The sequence below is a fragment of the Peromyscus maniculatus genome, chromosome 2 (genome assembly GCF_049852395.1).
Source record: "Peromyscus maniculatus bairdii isolate BWxNUB_F1_BW_parent chromosome 2, HU_Pman_BW_mat_3.1, whole genome shotgun sequence".
Lineage (NCBI taxonomy): Eukaryota > Metazoa > Chordata > Mammalia > Rodentia > Cricetidae > Peromyscus > Peromyscus maniculatus.
In genome coordinates this window covers 68,609,684-68,631,194 of record NC_134853.1, presented here as the reverse complement: position 1 = coordinate 68,631,194, position 21,511 = coordinate 68,609,684, and the positions used below count along the sequence as shown (strand labels likewise).

General features: G+C 46.2%; 1 non-coding gene across 1 annotated transcript; it reads left to right on the top strand.

Moving 5' to 3' along the window:
* Nucleotides 1-18,625: 18,625 nt before the first annotated feature.
* Nucleotides 18,626-18,728, top strand: LOC121827701 (U6 spliceosomal RNA). The gene has a single exon (XR_006070016.1). It is a non-coding gene; the product is annotated as a U6 spliceosomal RNA (small nuclear RNA).
* Nucleotides 18,729-21,511: the final 2,783 nt, after the last annotated feature.

Here is a 21,511-nt window from a genome sequence, read left to right as displayed (position 1 = left end):
CTTTGAAATGTGGGGACCAAACCCAAGACCTCATTTCAAGTGTACTGCCACTGAGCTCCATCCCCTGAAAACCAAGGCAATCTTACTTTGATCATTATAATTATTGTTATTTATTTTCTTCTCTTCGTTGTTGTTGCTTTGAGAGAGCATCTTACTACGTAGCTCAGGCTGGCTTTGAACTTGCAGTCCTCCTCCTGCCTCTGTGCCACCACACCCTCATTAACTTGTCCTTCATGTAGTTCAGTAGCCGTCAGAGGGACAGATGTGTTCCCAAGAGGTACACTTTGCTAGAGTTAATTCAGTATTAGTGCGTATGTGCTGTGTGTGTGTGTTCACACGCACAAGCACCTGGATGCCACTGCATAAGTTACTATTCAGAAGCCTGTTTTCCCTTCCACCGAGGGTTCTGACTATCCTCCTGCCTCTGCCTCTTCGTCATATCCTATCCATGTGCACCCCCACAACCTGCTCTCTGTGAGTTCTGGGATTTACCTTGGGTCGGCAGACTTGAGGAGCAGGTACCTTCACCCAGTGAGTCATCTTGACAGCCTCCAGGAAGGGATTTTGATCACCAGTGATTGGGGGGTGGAGAAAGGTGGAATGCCAGACGCTCCCCTCCTCACAGCCCCATGACATTTGACTTTTGACATCGGGCCGTCGAAGCCTAAACCCCTCCTAGTTATCTGAACACAGACCTCCACTTTGCCGGCCATGAGCACACGGGGTGTGGGTGGTTAAGTTCACAGTGACTTTTCCAGAAATGAAACCAACATGGAAGCTGGGGAGTTTTTTGAGAGAGGTGTTTTTTAGATTATTGTACTCATTATTTTATTTTCTTCACATCATTGCCAGTGACACTGTTCGTGGCATCCGCGTCCCTGATGCCACGGTCTGCTTTTGTGCTTTTGTGGCTGGTACCCTCAAAGTCATTCTGTCTTCCATGTACTTTTTTAAAGTCCCTATTCCAAAATGTCAAAGATAAAGGGAAAATATCATCAACATTCACATGGGTATGACTTCCTTTTTTTAAATTCAAATATTCAAGTAAGGAAGGTTAAATTCCTTAATGCTTCACTGTGCTTTCTTGAATACCGATAATGAAACATTTAAATATTGAAGTACATATTATTTTTTATGAAAGTTACTTTCTTTTTACTTTTACACTGTATGGCAGTTAAGATGCTATATTGATTTTTAAATTGTGTAAGTAAACGGAGTATTTATGAATTTAATTTCAAGATACTAAAGGGGAGATTCTTTTTAAAATTACATTTTCAGTGGTCTGGTTGTGCTGAGAACCACAGGCTTGGTCTCTGTTTCAGTTAAATCTAAAATATCCCCAACAAGGTGCCTGATTTGAATGCTTTTTCTCCAGATGATGATGCTATATTGAGAAGCCTATGGACTTTAGTAGATGTGAGGGGTGGGAGGAAGCAGGTGTTCTTGACTTCCTGGTCCACCATGATGTGAACAGCTTCTGCTTCCTGTGCCCGCTGCCACAGATGCAGCTGCTATGCCAAGCTGTCCCTGATGTGATGGGCTGAGACCCTCTGAAACTGAGAGTCCAATCCACCAGATAACAACTACACAATCGTCTCTATCTCTGCGTCTCTGCTGGAGGGTCAGTGCACGAAGGCAGGTCTCGGGCCATGGGGCCCTATGTTTGGAATTCTCGATTAAGTGCAATTGACTAGGAATGGTGGCTCATCCTGGACACTGTACGGTCCAAGGTTTTGTAGGTGAAGAGCCATTTGTTTCTTTCTTTCCTTTGTTTGTTTTTGAGAGCGTCTTTCTATGTAGTCCTGGAGTTTGATATGTAGACCAAGCTGACTGTGAACTCAAAGAGATCCTCCTGCCTCTGCCTCCTGAGTACTGGGATTAATGGCCTGCACCACTATGCCCAGCAAGAGACACCATTTCTAAAATTCCTTTTCTTTTTTTTTTGGGGGGGGGCGGTTCGAGACAGGGTTTCTCTGTGCAGCTTTGCGCCTTTCCTGGAACTCACTTTGTAGACCAGGCTGGCCTCGAACTCACAGAGATCCGCCTGGCTCTGCCTCCCGAGTACTGGGATTAAAGGCGTGCGCCACCACCCACGCCACCACTGCCCGGCCTAAAATTCCTTTTCAAAGGACAGATCCAGGTAGAACTTGCCGGGTCTGGTGACTGAGAGGACGAAAAATCTCAGATATGGAGGCTGCTGGCCCAGCTCCTGGCCGAGGAGAGGGCTGAGGAAATAAATGTGGGTGTTAGCCATAGATTCCTCAGACTGGAAACCCCAAGTCTCCACCACCATCTCTCTCTACCCAAAATCCAGGAGCTGTTGTTACTCAGACATCTTCAGAAACCCACTGTGTCCAGTTTATTTCCTCCCCTCCCGTCTCCCATGTCCCCAGCCCGGGCCACCTTCAATAATCTCACTCTAACTGGAAATTGGGGGTGTCAGCACGACTTTCCTTTTCCATCCCCGAGTCTCACCGTGGTCCCCAGCTCTGACAGATGCCAGTGTCCCCACAGCTCCAAGCAGCGATGGCAGCCGTGGAGGGGACTGTGAGGGGCTGACTCCTGCGGGTGCCGTGGACAGGACTGTGCCCCAGACTTCAGCTGCCACGCCGGGGAGTGGACCTGGCATGGCCAGTGATGAGCCGCGCCTCCGGCCCCGGGGGAGCTGTCTCCAGCCCTCCACAGTGGCGCGGCTGCAGGTTTATCTCGCTCGCTGAGAGAAGACATAATCAATTCCCCAGCTGGCACTTTGCGCTGAATACCTACTTTTTCAGCTTGATAGCAAGACTAAATTAGTTATTTAGCAACTAGGCCCTAATTTAGAGCGAGCGAGGGCCTTGACAAGGATCATTGTTCAAGGCCGTCCCCCCTTTCCCTTCAGATAGGAGGCCCGCAAATCCCCAGAAGGTGATAAATAGACAATTAGAAAATAGATATATTTGGTTAGATCTACAAGGCTCCCCAGTGCTGTCAGGCCCACAATGAAGGGGGCCAGGGTAAATTGGTGGCCAATGAACACCAGCTGCCCGGCCATCCGTCCTGCAGACACCCAGCCATATGTGGCCATTTATAGACCATCCTGAAGAATAGATCGGACCAATAAGACCAGAGGGAACTAAAAATACTTGACAAAGTTGGCTGCTCTTCATTTAACAAGAATAAAATATCTAATGGGGTGTAATGGAGGCCATCAATCACATACTGCCAGGCCCAAGCGCAACACCACACTGTTAACTATTAATGCAACTTTGTTTCTCTAATAAGTAGGACAGGCACAGCAGCCCGGTGCAGTGCGGTGCTGTGCGCAGGGTAGGTGTCTGGGCGGGGAGATGAGTGGGGGACGCTGGAGAGCTGTGGCAGAAGACGGATTCCAGCCTCAAAACAGAAGGGACAGAGGGATAGAAAATGGTGAAGCCACCATGCAAACCAGTATGGCGGCCCTTGAAAAGGTTACAGGTACAACGGCCAGAGGCCCCAGATGGTCCGCTCCCGGGTAGAATCTCGAAAAGCTGGAAGGCAAGGCCTCAAGCTGACTCTTGTATAGCCAGGTTCACAGAAGCTATATTTAAAAAGTAGAAGCGCCCCAAGCACCCCTTGACACATGAAAACATACAACATGGATTATTTTCCAGCCTCTGAAAAGAAGGATACACTGATAGATGCTACAGCATAGATGAACCTGATGGGCACCATGCTAAGTGAAATAAGCTAGCTGCAAAAACGCAATCATCACCAGAATGGAGACGGCTGTGACCTAGTGACACACGCGTCAGCTCAGCACTTTGGAGGCAAAGGCAAGAGGATTGCCTTAAGTTCCAGGCCAACCTGATCTACCTACTATGTACCATGCTAGCCTGGGCTATATAAGTGAAGCCCTGTCTCAAAACAAAAGACCAAGAGACAAGAACAAAGGAGAAACATGGTACCGCCGTATTTACATGAGCCACCCACGTTTACAGTCACACTTACAGACATGAAGAGCAGGGAGCGGTAGCTGGCTGCAGCATCTGGAGGCAGGTACAGGGAGTCACTGTGGGGAGATGTGGAAGTTCTGGAAACAGATGACGGTTGCAAACATTATGGGTGTATATAGTGCCTCTGAGTTACACTCAGAACAGTTCAAATGGCGAATCCTAAGTTACCACAGTAGAGAATAATCCTAACAGGAGAGAGGAGGCAAGGCGCTAGAACCGCCTGCTCCTGTTGTAATGGCTTCGTCCAGCCACTAGGCTGCTTGGATGCATCCCACAAGTGGGTTTTCCAGTCCTTCTGCACATGGTTGGGAAAGGGCAAGGTATCCTCAGCGTGCCCCTCCCCGGTGAGGGAGACAAGCTGACTGGGAGGTGCTGGTCTTGAGCTGGGAGGACCTGGCCTGAGAGAGCAGGAGAAGAATGCAGACAAACGCGGAGCTCCTGAACTGCACACCCCCATTGGGCCGTGGAGGGGCAGCCCAGGACAGAGAACAGGGGATGTCCTAAACCGTCGAGACGGCCTTCCTCTTTGCTCACTCACTCTGAGAATAACTATGGTTTAAAGGTTTGCAGGAAGAGGACTGGAGAGATGGCTCAGTGGTTAAGAGCACCTATTGCTCTTGCAGAGGACCCAGGTTCAATTCTCAGCACCCATATGGCATCTGCAACTCCAGTTCCAGGGGATCTGCCCTCTTCTGGCCTCCACAGGCATTAGGCACACATGTAGTGTTCAGACAGACATGCAGACAAGACACTCATACACATAAAACAAACGAATCTAAATTTTTAAAAAAGATTTCAAGAAGATAAAAAGATAGTTGTGAGATTTTTAATTGCACATGTAAGAGCTTGGTTTTACTACTGAGCTACATCTCTATACTTGGAAAACAAGGGGGTTTTTTTTGGTTGATGATTTCCGCCTTCTTGGCTTTGTAATATCAGATTTAAGATCATCTTACAGGATGTCACGTTGTCTCACTCTATTGAGAAAGAAAGTGCCGACTTCTACTTTCATGCCGAGTGAATGGCAGGCACCCTCTAGTCCTGCAGTGTGGTCACACGAGCCAGCATGGAAGGGGGACACTGGCCCAGGCATGGAGTGGGAAGTGTTCAGTGGTAAAGAACAGGGTGCTGATTCCAGCTGACCACACAGGGAAAAGGCTGGCTCACTACTGGTAGCCAGCATCAGACTGGTGGTGGATTCTGAGGGTCACCTTCAGCAACATACTATGACCACGGCAACTCTTACAAGGAAAGCATTTAACTGGAGCTGGCTTGCAGTTCAGAGGCTCAGTCCACTGTCATCATGGCGGGGAGCATGGAGACACACAGGCAGACATGGTGCTGGGAGGTAGCTGAGAGTTCTGCCTCCAGGTCCACTGGGTTGGCTTGAGCATTTGAAACCTCAAAGCCCACCCCCAGCAAGACTTCCTCCAACAAGGCCACACCTCTTAATAGTGCCACTCCCTAGCGATCAAGCATTCAAATCTATGAGCCTATTAAGGTCATTTCTATTCAAACTACCACAGTAACCAAGAATGACCTTGAATGCGTGCATGCGTGTATGCGTGCGTGCGTGCGTGCGTGCGTGCGTGCGTGCGTGTGTGTGTGTGTGTGTGTGTGTGTGTGTGTGTGTGGTGTGTGTACATATATAGGTACATGTGTGTAGAAATCAGAGGTCAATGTCAGATAGCTTCCTCAATCACTTTCACTCTATTTCTTGGAACAGTGTCTTTCACTGAACCTGAAGTTCACTGATGGGCTGGACTAGGCTGGCCATTAGGCTCCTGGGATCGACTCATCCCCTTTCAGTTACAGATGAAGGCTGCCGTTCCAGCTTTAACATGGGTGCTGGGAATCTGTTGAGGGCCGCAGGAATATATCATAAGAACTCAGCTGGTTATGGCAAAGTCACTACCTGGAGGGATCATGGAATTCCTCCAGAGGAAGCCAAATCCCAAGGAGTTTTTGGTGTTACTTGGCTTGTTATATATCAGCTGTATTCTGTTATGAAAATCATGTGTGCCTTCATAGCTTTCCCAATTGACTTTTCCCCAAGAAGGACTAACAGTGTAGACTGAGCACTCTCTGGACATACACATTCCAGGTAATTTGGAGAACAGCCCCAGGGAAAGGCTTTCTCTGGAATCAGATTATCTCCCTTAGCCACTTTCAAGGACTACAGGAAACACCACCCAGGTGGGCGCCCATTGTTAGTCCCAGGTAGACTAACAAGGATAACAGCCCACATGCAAGTCTCCTGACTTACGGTAAATTCCACAAGGAGACACCGCCTAGGAGAGGTGGACGTTAAGTAATAGCCTTACACAATTTAGCTCGGACCCTCCCTTTTATATACCGGGACTTCCAGGGCACTGGAGAAGAAGAGAAAAGAGAATGGAAGAACTAGATGGGTAAGAACTTGAGAGGAACAAACTGAGATGGGGAAGAACTAGATCGAAGGGCTAAAAGAGAGGACTAGAGGAACGAGATGGAAGATGAGGAAGAGCAAGATGGGGAAGAACAAGATGAGGAAGAGCCAGATGAGAGAGAAGGGGACGAGAGAGGAGCTGATAGGGGAAAGAACTGGATAGATGAGAACCTAAAAGGGACAGAACTAGATGAAGGAATTAAGATAGAACCTAGAGGGGACAGTAGATAAATATAGAGAGAAATCAGGCAAGAAAGGAGCTAGACATGAGAACAGAACTGAAGCTGTGTATAAAGGATGTTATGCCAGAGGAATTAAAGCAAGTGGACTATAGAACTCGGTGTGCTGAGATTATATTTCCTGATAATAGTCCTCGCCGTTAGTAGTTCTCTCTCCTGAGCCCCTGGGATGTATAATATTGAGGCTGGTTCCTCCAATATTATACAAGAGGAATCCAAACTCGAAGCCTCATGCTTGCTCAGGAAACATTTTATACCTCTAGCCATCTCCCCAGCTCTACCCCTGGCCTTCTGACCCTCTTGCCTCCATCTCCTAAGAGCTACAGACATGTGCCACAGTGCTACATATTGAGCCTAGGACTTCATGCATGCTAGGCAAGCACTCTTCCAACTCAGCTGCATCTCCAGCCTCAGTTTCCTCTTTTGCCAGAGCAGGTCACTAGAGCTTATTTCCCAGCCTCCCTTGCGTTTGAACATGCACATGTAATTAGAAGTGGATAGCTGATGGTGTGAACCACCCCCAATCTACTACAGAGAAACTTGCCTATGCATCTACCTTGTGCCTTCTCTTGTCTATGGGTAGATCACAGGGCTCTACCATCCAATGGCATAGCAGAGTGCCTGGAGGAGGGGGCTTGATGCCTCAAGAGCTAGTTTCCAGGGCCACAGAACAGGACCTGATGGCTCAGATAAGATAAATGTATTTCCCCATGTTCTGGAAACCAAAAGTTCAAGGTCAAAGGGGCATTAGGACTTAGAGGTGGCTGCCTGCCCAAGGTTTCCACATGGTGTTTTCCTCTGTAAATGTATACCCCAGCTATATTTTCCAATGCCACATCTTCCTCTTCTCATAAGGACACCAGTCACACAGGGTAGGTCCCACCCTAACTGAATCACCTCTTTGGAGATCTTATCATCCATCCTCACATTCTGATGTATGATTTCAACATACAAATTTAGGGAGCACATATACAATTCAGTCTATGACACCATCAAAGTTTTTTCCAGTGGATGTCCATATGACCAAGGAGGAAATGGTTCTTGTGTTAAAGGACTGTGATCTGGGAACTGGTTAAACAATTAAAGGCCATCACCTCGATCAGTGAATGTGCCACTTTCCAGCTCTGTAGTCAGTAGTGAGCTTTGTCCAAAAGCTTCTTCGTGAGATGTGAGCTCCCTGCTTCCACCCGAGTAGAATCACATCCAGGTGTGGTAGCTCATACCTATCACCCCAGAATGCAAGAAGCTGAAGCAGGAGGATTACTATGAGTTCCAGACCAGCCTAGTCTATAGATTGAGACCCTATCTCAAAAAAAAAAAAAAAAAAAAAAAAAAAAAAAAAAAAGACAAAAAGTCACTTCTGGAAGCTTTGTACCAACATGGAATACCATCCTTCCCCAGAAACCCCCAGTAAACCCTCCTCCTGCTACATCGGCCCCACATGGGTCACATGTTCACGACCAATCACATCCCTGCAGGGTGCAGTCAGGGTTCTCCAAGGTAGATGGCTACCTGTGTGGGAAAGGAAGGAACGGCCTAATAGAACGTTTGTTAGACACAGAGAAGGACAGAAAAGGGACAAGGCAGCTGCTGCTCTGACAGTTTTACTAGAATTCTCCTTATTCTGGGGCCGTAAGGGACCAGAGGTTTGTTGAGCTCGGTCCTGGGGGAGAGGGGAGGAGATTTAAAAGACATTGAGAAAGTGGGGCCCACGCTGAGTGTTGAGGTCACCTAGAATGTGAGGTCCAAAGGCAGCAATCAGCATGAAGCCCAGACTTCAGTTCAGGGGCCTGACTCACGCTCCGCCCTCCCTCATCCCTTCAGCACACCCCCCACCCACCCACACACACACACTGCACCGCTCACAAGGAATTCCTGGGGAAATGCCTAGCTATCCTGTCTAGCTATCCAGACTCCCGTACCTGGGGCCAAGCTGAATCAGCAACCCCAGGAGTGGAATTCAAGATTGTCTTTGAAATGTCTCTCTAGGGTATTCTGGTTAATAACAGATTTGGGAAACAGAATGCCGCATTGTTTTCCAGAGAAATCATCTTTATATCCTAAGGTATCTTGGGAGAAAAATTTGTGAATTCAGTCAACCTCGGAGCATTTAAAAAGAACATCCACCTGGAAGACTGGCTACCTCTTGAGCAACTTGTGCTTTCTTTAGACCCTTTTCCTTGTCAATAGATGCCAGGTCCCTGGTCGCTCTGCCACCCTGAGGGACCCTGTGGCCCATAAGAGACTTAAGAATCTCTGTGTGCTCTTAAGTGACATTGTCTCATCTGCCAGCCCATCCCCCTTCCAGTCAGGTAAGAACTATTCAAGGAAACTTGATAAAGATCCTTCACCCATGTGAACTGAACCATTAGTCTGAAAGACGTCACGATGGGATGGCCGAGTCTCCACAGATGGAGACGAGACCCCATTCTCAACCCACCACCCACTCAGAGAGGCTCCCACTTAGCCACCGCTGTTCTCATGCATTATTCAGTCACAAGCGTCACCCTACACTGGCCTGAGTGTGTCCTTCACAGTCTGAGAGTGTCTCCAAGTAGGGCAGACCAGGGACTAGGAGCCCGGTGACTTTGAACACACCTCCAGGATGCAGATGGACCAGGTGCTTTGGCAGCATGGGATAAAGCACTCTTCTGGGGAAGGCGCAGGAGGGCCGAGCATTTGGGGGCATGATGACAGCTACAGAAAACAGGCCATCAGGATTGGGATAATGTCTGTGCTTTGGGCTTCCTGTAGTTTTCCCCACACCCCAGAATAAATATTAGGCTTGTTATAAAATCCTCTTTGATTTCACACCTAAGCCCAATCACACCTCTTGGCTCATTTGACCCTCAAAACCGCATGTACGTAAATAGAGTGGGTTTTTCTTTGTCTTGAATCTGGCATGCTGTGCTTGTGTCCTGGCTCACTTTGTTTGATTCCAACTCAGTTCCTCTGCTCACTGTTCTTTGTTTTTTGTTTTTATTATTATGTCCATGAACCCAAATGCCTCAGGCCTCCATTCTTTGTCTTCCTGAATCATAATCGATAATTAACATATTTATTAGTTAAGACTCACAAGTGGTATAAACCAAACTCAAATAAGCTTAAGCAAAAACAAAAAGGAATGACGTCATCATGAAGATAAAAAGACTCGAAGGCTCAAGCTTTGCCCCGCCCTCCTTCCTCCCCCTTCTCTGATGGGGTAGCTGGGTAACAGCCGCAGTCTCCCTCTCCGTCTCTCCTCCCTGGGACCAGTCTTCTCCAGTTCTCTGACTCAAAGAGAAAGAACTACGACAGCCGAGAGTTCCTGAGCCTCACCTCTTAGTTTTCTACCTGCAGGGAGGAAAGAAATCTGGCCACCCTCCTCTCCGACTTTAAGAGTCCCCCAGGAGTGGGGCTCACTGACGTAGGTACCCACTCCTGCACTATAATGGTGTGAACCCCCATATGGACACATAGGAGACTGGAGGGCCGCCCTAAAAGCTGATGTATCTCCATCAGGGGAAACAAAACGAAATGTGTCTCTTAACACAAATACTTGAGTCTACCATGTGCAAGACAGATTCATTCACAAATGTGTAATGTGCACCTACTGGGTGCTAGCCACTGTCTTGGTCACCGGCGATGACCGTGACACCACCCTTGCTGTCACATGATACTCAGTCATCCCTGGTTGTTTTTGCGGTTGTGATACTATAAACACAAACAGGATGACCTGAAGTAGTCACTTTCCCCAGGGCTAAGACAGGAGAGCTGAGGGAAGAGGGAATTATTCGGACTCAGTGTTTCTGAGGGGCCAGTCCATCGTGGGCAGGGAGGCATGGTGGGTGGTTACTTCCTGGTGACTCATGAAGCAGAGACCAGGACTGGAAGTAGCCAGGCTAGGCTGACTCGGAGAGGTCTGCCCTCCAGTGACCCACCTCCACCAACCAGGCTCGGCCGCCTAAAGGTTCATAACTTCTTCAGGCAGTGTAGCCCACTGGGGCCAGGTGCCCCAAACACAGGGGCCGGTGGGGGGCAGACATTTCACAACAAACCACAAGAACAGGACACACACCAAACAAGGTGAGGAGAGGAAGAGAGAGATATGAACTGAAGTGGGGCGGGGGACCACGTCTGGATAGTAAGTAACATGTTCTTTGACATGAAGTCAGACTGAAGAGTGAATGGCAGATGGCAGATGATACTCCCAGTGGCTGAAGCATCGAAGTTAAAGATTCAGGAAATTTCAGTCTAACCAAGTGGTGTTAGCTGAAGCACCACAGTGAGCCTGGCTCCACAGCACAGTAACAAGTTTCTGACTGGTCTTTAAAAAAAAATAAATAAATAAAGAGGTTCTGTGGGGCAGAGGATGTCTCAGGTAATAAGGCACCTGTTTTACAAGTGGGAAGACCTGAATTCAAAACCCAGAACCCATGTAAAAAGCAGGCAATGGTGCCCCTCTCTTATAATCCCCGTCCTGGGGAGAGGCAATGGTCTCCCAGGGCTCCCAGGTCAACCTCCCAGGCTAATAGGTGAGTTCCCGGACAATCGGAGACAGCATCGCAAATTAAAGTAGACAGAATTCCCGAGGATGACATCCAAGGCTGTCTTCCAGCCTACAAGTAAGTACACATGCACACACATACAAGCACGTGAGTGTGCACACACACACAGAGAGAGAGAGAGAGAGAGAGAGAGAGAGAGAGAGAGAGAGAGAGAGAGAGAGAGAGAGAGTAATAAAAAAGATTCTGTAGCCAGACACATCTTGGGAGCGCTGGGCTGGCTTCAAAGCAAGCTTATTCTCTTTGCTGCAGAATTTGTCAGACTCCGGCAGCATGCCACTGTGCCCTGAGAATCACCAGGGAGACTCTCGCAGTCAAGCCTGCACGAGTATTTCACCTTGGCTCGCAAGTGAACGAGCTGTCAGAAGTCCTCATCAGCTTCTGGAGGGTATTCATTTCTCTTGGGCATTTGTTTTGCTTTGGTTTTAGACAGGATCTCACTACACAGCACACGCCTCAGCCTCCTGCGTGCTGGGATTTCGGACCTGTACCACCACAGCTGGCAATTTATAGGGACTGAGAGACCTTGATCCCAAGGACGTGATGGGCTTTGGACTCCACTGGCCTCCCAGAGGCCGTTCCTCTCTCCCATCTTTGCATTGCCGAAGCAAAAGAAGCAAGGGTCATCATCTCCCGATCCCCTTCACGGGTCTGAATGGCGTGCGAGCAGTTCCGCTAGTGAGATCACAGAATTCTGTTGCAGGTCTTGTGAGAAAGATTTCACTCCAAGAGAGAGAGACCGACAGTTCTCTCCTTCTTTTTCTGCTCCTGACCGCAGAGGTGGTGCTCTGAGCTGCTGCAGCCACCTTGTGACGATGAGGAGACCTACCACCAACACCATCAGAGAGGTAAAGCAGAAAGCAAGTGAGACTGAGGATAGCCTGTGCTAAACCAACTCTGAGTGTCCTCGCTGGACTGCCTCTAATGAGGACACCCTATTGCTTACAGCCAACAAGTTCTTACCAATTCAGTTCTCACCCTGACACCTCTCTTGGGCGCTCTCTCTGTCTCTCTCTCTCTCTCTCTCATGCTTCTTTAGAAGCATTCAGAATGTCAACCAAACAGCTGCAATTTTTTTTCTTTTTGCAATTACAGAGTGGTATTCAGTTAACAGAACAATTATCTTCGAATAAGCTGCATCAGAGACAACTGAAGATAAAAAAAAATAAAAATCAAAAAAAAGCTACTGTCCCCATATATAACTTATTTGTGTTGTGCACCAACAAGAACCTGCTTTAGATTTCCATGTCAATTTACAACCCCAGACTGTACCAGGCACAGTTAGTGGCTACCGAAAACACCACCAGGACAGGGCTATCTAGAGACACATTCAGCAGTGTGTTAACTATACAAAACAAAACAAACAAAAAACAAAACACCCACTGTGATACAGCTTCAAAACAAATCTTACAGTCTTACACTTCAATGTTTTGTTTTTTTCATTAAGAGGGGTGAATTGTGTACATGGGGTGTTAAGCACGTTACGGATGAGAAAAAAAAACAACTTAGCTAGAACCAACTTATTCAGCATCATTCATCTTCTTCTTCCTCCTCAGCTTCCCCTTCCTTCTTTTTCTTGACCACCTGCTTTCTGCCGCATCGGGGTTTCCTTTAGCTTCTGTAGGCAGCAATATCCTTTTCCTGTTTTCCCTTCAGCTCAGCAGCCTTCTTTCCTCCAGGCTGTTTGTCACCCGCAGGAGGGCTGTCCACATCGCTCCCAGTTTCTTTAAGACGGGTTCACCACAATGTTCTCCTTTGGTTTGGGAAGATACTCAACAGAACAAGGAGGCTGAAGAAGGTCTCTTGGGCGCACTGGGGTCTTTGAACTTCTTTTTGGTCTCCCTTTGGGGGATGTAGGTTTTCATTTCTCACTCTCTGTTTTTTTGTTTGTTTGTTTTGTTTTGTTTTGTTTTGTTTTGTTTTGTTTTTAGACAGAGTTTCTCTGTGTAGCTTTGTGCCTTTCCTGGAACTCACTCTGTAGACCAGGCTGGCCTCGAACTCACAGAGATCTGCCTGCCTCTCCTCCCAAGTGGTGGGATTAAAGGTGTGCGCCGCCGCCGCCGCCGCCGCCGCCACCACCACCACCACCCAGCTCATTTCTCTTAAGAGAGTCTTGTCGGCCTTTGCCATGTCTTCCTTTCCTCTTTCCTTCAGGAGACACATCCCATCCGGGTCTCCGGGCACTTCCAGAGAACACTGAGGAGCTGGCAGAGCGTCCCATGGGGCTTCTGTGCTCCTTCTGGCAAGCTTGCACGAAGAATGCATCCGAGGACTTTGCCTCTTGGCTTCCTAGCCTCTTCTCGGCCCACGTTTAGTGGATTTTCCTGCGAGGCCAAGAGTTGCCCAGTGTCCGGCCACTCTCGCTGTCTCTCCATCTTGGACTCATAATGCCTTCCTGTTTAACATCTTCCTGGTGGGATGCCTTAGTTTGAAGATTCAGATTTCAAAGAAAATGTTCATCTTCTAATATATCATTTCAGCCAATATCATGAAGGAAATTTTGTACATACATCAATTCAAAAACTCACTGTGACATTATGAACAAAGCATATGAAAAAAGTCTTCATTAAATCCCAACTCCAGCTGCTTGAATGTCTAAATCATATGCAAATTCTGAAGAGTACATGGGAACCCAGCGTGCTACTCCGATGGGGCCGGCACCAGAAGGATCCCAGGACTGTCCACGAGGACTGAAGGGATGGGGTCATTTCACATCTCCTTAATTGTTCATTTTTTTAAATATTTGATTTTTTATCATTTTTAATCGTCTCTGTGTGTGGTGTACACGTGCAGGAGAGTGCAGATGCCATCAGAGGCCAGAGGTGTTGGATTCCCTGAAACTGGAGTTACAGATGATTGTAAGCCACCCAACACGAGTGCTCGGAGCCAAACTCGGTCCTCTGGAAGAGCACTAAATAGCTGAGCCATCTCTCCAGCTCATGTTTTCTATTATTTTTTAAAAGATTTATGTTGTAGAATATTATTTTAAGATGTGTTACAGTTGTTTATCATTGTTGCATCATTTATTTAATGATGCAAAGATGTGTTGCATTCTTTGATGTTGTGTTTGTTTAACTCTGTGAAGCTGTGTTACTTTGCCTGTCTAAAACACCTGATGGTTTAATAAAGAGCTGAATGGCCAATAGCGAGGCAGGAGAAAGGACAGGCAGGGCTGGCAGGCAGAGAGAATAAATAGGAGGAGAAATCTGGGGAGAGACTGAGGAACAGGATAAGGAGGAGGACTGCAGGGGCCAGCCACCCAGCTGCACAGCAAGACACAGAGAAAGAAGTAAAGAAAGAAATACAGAAATAGAGAAAGATAAAAGCCCAGAGGCAAAAAGATAGGCTGGCTAATTTAAGTTAAGAAAAGCTTGCCAGGCGGTGGTGGCGCACGCCTTTAATCCCAGCACTCAGGAGGCAGAGGCAGGCGAATCTCTGTGAGTTCGAGGCCAGCCTGGGCTACCAAGTGAGCTCCAGGAAAGGCGCAAAGCTATGCAGAGAAACCCTGTCTCGAAAAACCAAAAAAAAAAAAAAAAAAAAAAAAAAGAAAAGCTAGCTAGAAATAAGCCAAGATAAGGCCAGGCATTCATAAGAAAGAATAGGACTCCTTGTGATTTATTTGGGAGCTGGGTGGTGGGCCCCCCCAAAGAGCAAAAGAGTGAAAAACAACCAACAGATTTATTTTATTTTTTATTGTCTGTGTACATGTTGGCATCTGCAGAGGCCTGAGGCCTCAGATCCCCCAGAGCTGGAGTTACAGGTAGTGTGAGCTGCCTGTGGTGGGTTATGGGAATTGAACTTGGGTCCTCTGCAAGCGCAGCAAGCACTCGACCTGCTGAGCCGTGTCTACAGATCTATTTTCTATTTACTTATTTATTTATATACGTTTGAGACAAGTTCTCAGTATGCAACCCTTGCTGGACTAAAAGTCACTATGTAGATCAGCCTGCCTCTTCTTCCTGAGTTCTGGGATTAAAGGTGTGCACCACCTTGTCTGGCCTATTTTCTATATTTCTAGATGGAATAAATATACAACTTATCATATGTCAACCCAAAACCTTACAACAAATTTCCCTAAAATATTAGCTGAAGGTGCTGGAGAGATGGTTCAGAGGTTAAGAGCACTGACTGCTCTTCCAGAGGTCCTGAGTTCAATTCCCAGCAACCACATGGTGGCTCACAACCATCTGTAATGAGATCTGGTGCCCTCTTCTGGCCTGCAGGCATACAGGCAGACAAAACACTGTATACATTAATAAATAAATAAATCTTTAAAAAAAATATTAGCTGCAATGTAAAGGAATGCCTTTACTTACCTACACACTAAGATATTAAGATGGGGGCTCTATTTCCAGAAGATTCAACACCCTCTTCTGGCCTGCTCTGGCACTGCACACACATGGTGCACAGAAAGACACACAGGCACCTATGCACATACATTTAAATTTTTTTTTCCACCAGGCAGTGTTGGCACAAGCCTTTAATCCCAGCACTCGGGAGGCAGAGCCAGGCAGATCTTGGTGAGTTCAAGGCCAGCCTGGTCTACAGAATGAGATCCAGGAGAGGCACCAAACCTTGTCTTGGAAAACAAAAAACAAAAAAAATTTTTTTCAAGACAGGGTTTCTCTGTGTAGTCCTGGCTGTCCTGGAACTTGCTCTGTAGCCCAGGCTGGCCTCAAACTCAGAGATCTGCCTGACTCTGTCTCCCGAGTGTGAGGATTAAAGGATTAAAGGATTAAAGGATTAGCTACTACCTGGCTAATTTTTTTTAAAGTTCAAAAGAAAACAGGCTCCTAGACAGTATTTCTGTGTGAACTGTGTGACTTTTCAAGGACAGATTACTGAAAATAGAGGTGTCTGTAGTCGAGTTGTTTTAGAAATGTCTCCCCTGAAATACTTCTCAGTTCCCCTCCTACATTAAGAATGGTTTCAGCTGGGTACTGCAGTGTGTGCCTGTTAGCAGAACTTGTAAGGCTGGGGCAGGAAGGCTTCAAGTTTGAGCCAACCTGGGCTCTATACTGAGACCTTGTCCCAAAAAGAAAAAAAAAATAATCAATATGATAACTGGCTCTGCTAAGAATGTCCTTATCTTGGAAATTGGTTAAAATCACTGGCTGCCCCTGCAGAGGGCTTGGCAGATTCCTAGAGCCCTCAGGGCAACTGCAAACATCTGAAACTCCAGCCCCAGGGCATCCAGCGCTTCTGGCCTCCTTGGCACCTGGATGCATGTGCACAACACACACACACACACACACACACACACACACACACACACACAAAAAAAAAAAAAAAAAAAATTAAAAATGATTTCTGGGTCTTCTACAGAACAGTGAACGTTAGTTTGTCTTTCATAAACCACTGACGGTAAGTGTGCCTGGACGCCAGCCCACATGAGAGATGTTTTAAGAACATGCACGTGCATGCCCTGACCTACTTGGCTGAGCTACAGAATGTCTGGGTGGGTCTCTTTTGTCAGTGTTATCCCACGGTTCACTGTAATATGTGCACTCATATTTGAGGATCATTGCTCCAGGAACTCACGAGCATGAAAACCTTCTGAAAATCATAATTACAAGATCCTCTAATCTCCATTTCATCTGGCTACCAGGAGGCTCAGCCAAATTTAGTTCCAGTAAATCTCTTATTCCTAGTTGTCACTTTACCTCCTTTCTCCAGGCTTCCAAATGTTCTTTGGTCTGAACTCACTCTTAATCCAATAAAGTCCCAGATCGCCTGTGCCCACTCAATGGGCCTCCTGCCAGCCTGACCACCCACTCCAAGGAGCGTGTGCATGCACATGCACACACACACACACACACACACACACACACACACGCACACGCACACGCACACGCACACGCACACGCGCACACGCACACCAAGGTCTGCTTGCTTTTTCAAGTCACGTGGCTGCTTTTGACGCCCTCCTCCACGCTCCTTTAGAAGCCAGATTGCCGGAAGCATGTTCTACAGCGGTTAAAACCTAGACGGATTCGTTTCTCTAATCAGAAATATCAAACATTACTCTCCATCCGCTTTCTGTGGTTAAAAACATACTTTACTTTGGGAACAAAATCCATGGCCTCACTTGGGCCTGTCTATCAACCCATTCAAATGTTTTCTGTTCCTTCCATCAGTTCTGACAAAGTGAGATGGAGTTGGACACCCTGTGAACTGCCTCTGTGCTCTCGTGTGTGAGCCGCGCTTCACTAGAGGGGATAAGATAATCCGCTGTCATTTCTGTTTTGATCATATTCATTTTGGGCAGAGAATTTATTCTCCCTGCACCATATCACTATTTATGTGCTGCAGTCTCCCGCTTCTGCATTCCCCAGAGAACGCACCATTAAAACTCTTAATGTGACACCTCATATTTTAGTAGACTAGAAAATAGTTACAATTTTAATTTAAATTGAAATGACTATGTAATGGCTGGACAAATCAGCTTGAGCTCCCCCGAGCTCTTAATTGTGATTCTCCATTGTTTTCTATGCATAAATGTCTTCTCTGAGCTCATTCTGAAATACTCTCTCATGTTTTTCAGCTGCTCTAGTTCATTCCAAACTCACTTATTTAATAATTTTCTATGGTGAGTAACTTCACGATTAAACTTTAATGTTAAATATAAATGGTTGGAATAATAAGCTTTATTAGAGAATTTAGGGGGGGGGAAGAAGATTCGGCATTTAAGGGATGGTAAGCTTAAGAATCGAGTGCATGAGGAGGAGACGGCATTCAGCCAAGAACAAAGCAGATTTTGATAGCTTAAATACATGCATATATCGGATATAAAGGGCTGACATAAATGTCTAGATTTCCTCAAGCAAGGGGTAGTGGCACCCAGTGACAGAGCAGCAGGGAGCGTATCTAGTGTGGACTCGTTTATGAATGAGAGACAAGACTCAGAAAGGAGACGTGATTTTCCCCCCAATCAAATGACATGTTAGCCAAGTTCAGGCTCAGAGAACAATCAGCAGCGAAGCAAAAGGAAGCAGAAAGGATTCTGTAGAGGCCATCACACAGGTGTTTCCCAGAGTCCCCTTGACCCGGTGCTCGGGGCAGACTGAGCAGCAAAGTGCCTCCCAGCCTCCCGGAAGCTGTGCTGTGCTGAGTGAGGCATTTCGTGTTATCTCGTGCTCGGCTTAAAAACAAAACCAGAGCTGGAGACGTAGCTCGGTTGGTAGTGCTTGCCTAGCCCACACAAAACCCTGGGTTCAGTCCCCGGCACCACGTCAACTGAGCGTGGCGGCACACATCTGTAACCAGAGCACTCGGGTGAAAGGAGAGAGACTCAGAAGTTCAAGGTCATCTCAGGCTACACAGTGAGTCACAGCTAGCACTGGATACACAAAACCCAGTTTAAAAATTATTAAACAAAACCTGAGATACTAAGAGATGAGATGTGATTTTTAATCTTGCCAGACAATGTTAAGAAGTAAGATGTGCTTAGTACATATATACTAAAGCTGGAGTGATACAGGGAGAATTAGCATGGGCTCTGCGCAAGGATGGCATGCTAATCCATGAAGCATTCCATGTTGAGGAGCAGGAGAAAGATGCCGCCTAGAGAAAAGTGGTGGAATGCCCATCAAATATCGACTCAGCTCCCTGGAAGCACGTTGGAAGTCTGAGGAGACGGCTTAGCGGAGAAAGCGCTTCCTGCTCAGGTCTGATTCAGGTCCCCATGGCACACATAAAAAGCTGGGCGGCCACATATCTCAGCACCCAGAAGGTAGAAAAGGAGACCCCACAGGTAAGCTGCCTAGCCAGGTTAGCTGGGATTGGTGAGCCATGGCTTCAACAAGAATAAGTAAGGTGGAAAGTGATCTAGGACACCCAGTGTCAACTGTGGTCAACTGTGGCTATCCACATGCAAATACACACACACACACACACACACACATACACACGAATCTGTGTACACAGACATGCCCCACACACATGTGAACACACACACATACACACACATAAACACATACACACGAATCTGTGTACATAGACATGCCCCACACACATGTGAACACACACACAATTTTTAATATCGTGTAAACTGAGCATGAGATACCACGGAACCCCACAGCACGGTGCACTTTCATGGAGGCTATGAGGAACTTGACTGCTAAATTCAAACCCAGATAGAAAGGGGGATCAAACTCAAAAAAATCAGTAGCCCTCCTATACACAAATGATAAAAGGGCTGAGAAAGAAGTCAGAGAAACATCACCCTTTACAATAGCCACAAATAATATAAAATACCTTGGGATAACACTAACTAAACAAGTGAAAGACCTTTTTGATAAGAACTTTAAATCTCTAAAGAAAGAAATTGAAGAAGATATCAGAAAATGGAAGGATCTCCCATGCTCATGGATAGGTAGGATTAACATAGTAAAAATGGCAATCTTACCAAAAGCAATCTACAGATTCAATGCAATCCCCATCAAAATCCCAACACAATTCTTCACAGACTTGGAAAGAAAAATACTCAACTTTATATGGAAAAACAAAAGACCCAGGATAGCTAAAAGAATCCTATACGATAAAGCAACCCTTGGAGGCATCACCATCCCGGACCTCAAACTCTACTATAGAGCTATAGTAATAAAAACAGCTTGGTACTGGTATAAAAACCGACATACGGACCAATGGAATCGAATTGAAGACCCTGACATTAATCCATGCACATATGAACACCTGGTTTTTGACAAAGGAGCCAAAACTATACAATGGAACAAAGAAAGTATCTTCAACAAATGGTGCTGGCATAACTGGATGTCAATATGTAAAAGATTACAAATAGATCCATATCTGTCACCATGCACAAAACTCAAGTCCAAGTGGATCAAAGACCTAAACATAAATCCAGTTACACTAAACTTAATAGAAAAGAAGATAGGAAGCACTCTTGAACGCATTGGCACTGGAGACCATTTCCTAAATAAAACACCGACAGCACAGACCCTGAGCACAACCATTAATAAATGGGACCTCTCAAAACTGAGAAGCTTTTGCAGGGCAAAAGACACAGTCAATAAGACAAAAAGACAGCCAACAGATTGGGAAAAGATCTTCACCAACCCCACATCTGACAGAGGATTGATCTCCACAATATATAAAGAACTCAAGAAACTAGACATCAAAGCACTGAACAGTCCAATTAAAAAATGGGCTAAAGAGCTAAACAGAGAATTCACAAAACAAGAACTACAAATGGCTGAAAGACATTTAAAGAAATGCTCAACATCCTTAATCATCAGAGAAATGCAAATCAAAACGACTCTGAGATACCACCTTACACCTGTTAGAATGGCTAAGATCAAAAACACCAATGACAACCAATGTTGGAGAGGATGTGGAGCAAAGGGAACACTCCTCCACTGTTGGTGGGAATGTAAACTTGTACAACCACTGTGGAAATCAGTATGGTGGTTTCTCAGAAAATTAGGAATCGAACTACCTCAAGACCCAGCCATCCCACTCTTGGGCATATACCCAAAGAATGCTGATACATACCATAAAGATACATGCTCAGCTATGTTCATAGCAGCACTATTTGTAATAGCCAGAACCTGGAAACAACCTAGATGCCCATCAACGGAAGAATGGATGAAAAAAATGTGGTACATATACACAATGGAGTACTACTCAGCAGAGAAAAACAATGAAAGCATGAAATTTGCAGGCAAATGGATGGAACTAGAAAAAATCATCCTGAGTGAGGTAACCCAAACCCAGAAAGACAGTTATGGTATGTACTCACTCATTGGTGGATTCTAGATATAAAATGAACAATCAGACCACAACCCATAGAACCATAGAGGCTATATATATAGCATGGAGGTCCCTAGGATGACTGTGGCATATAATCAATTTCAGTTTTACTCAATTATTGAAAAAAAAATAGCCAAATGAATGGAAACACATGAACTATGAACCAAAGGCTGAGGGGCTCCCAGCTGGATCAGGCCCTCTGAATAGGTGAGACAGTTGATTGGCTTGATCAGTTTGGGAGGCATCTAGGCAGTGGGACCAAGTCCTGTGCTCATTCCATGAGTTGGCTGTTTGAAACCAGGAACTTATGCAGGGACACTTGGCTTAGTCTGGGAGGAAGGGACTGGACCTCCCTGGACTGAGTCTACCAAGTTGATCACAGTCCTCGGGGGAGGACTTGTCCTGGAGGAGGTGGGAATGGAGGGTGGGCTGGGGATAAGGGAGGGTGTGGGAGTGGGGAGAATAGGGGAACCCATGGCTGATATGTAGAACTGAATGGTATTGTAAAATAAAAAATATATATCACAAAAAAAATAAAAATAAAAATAAAGAAAT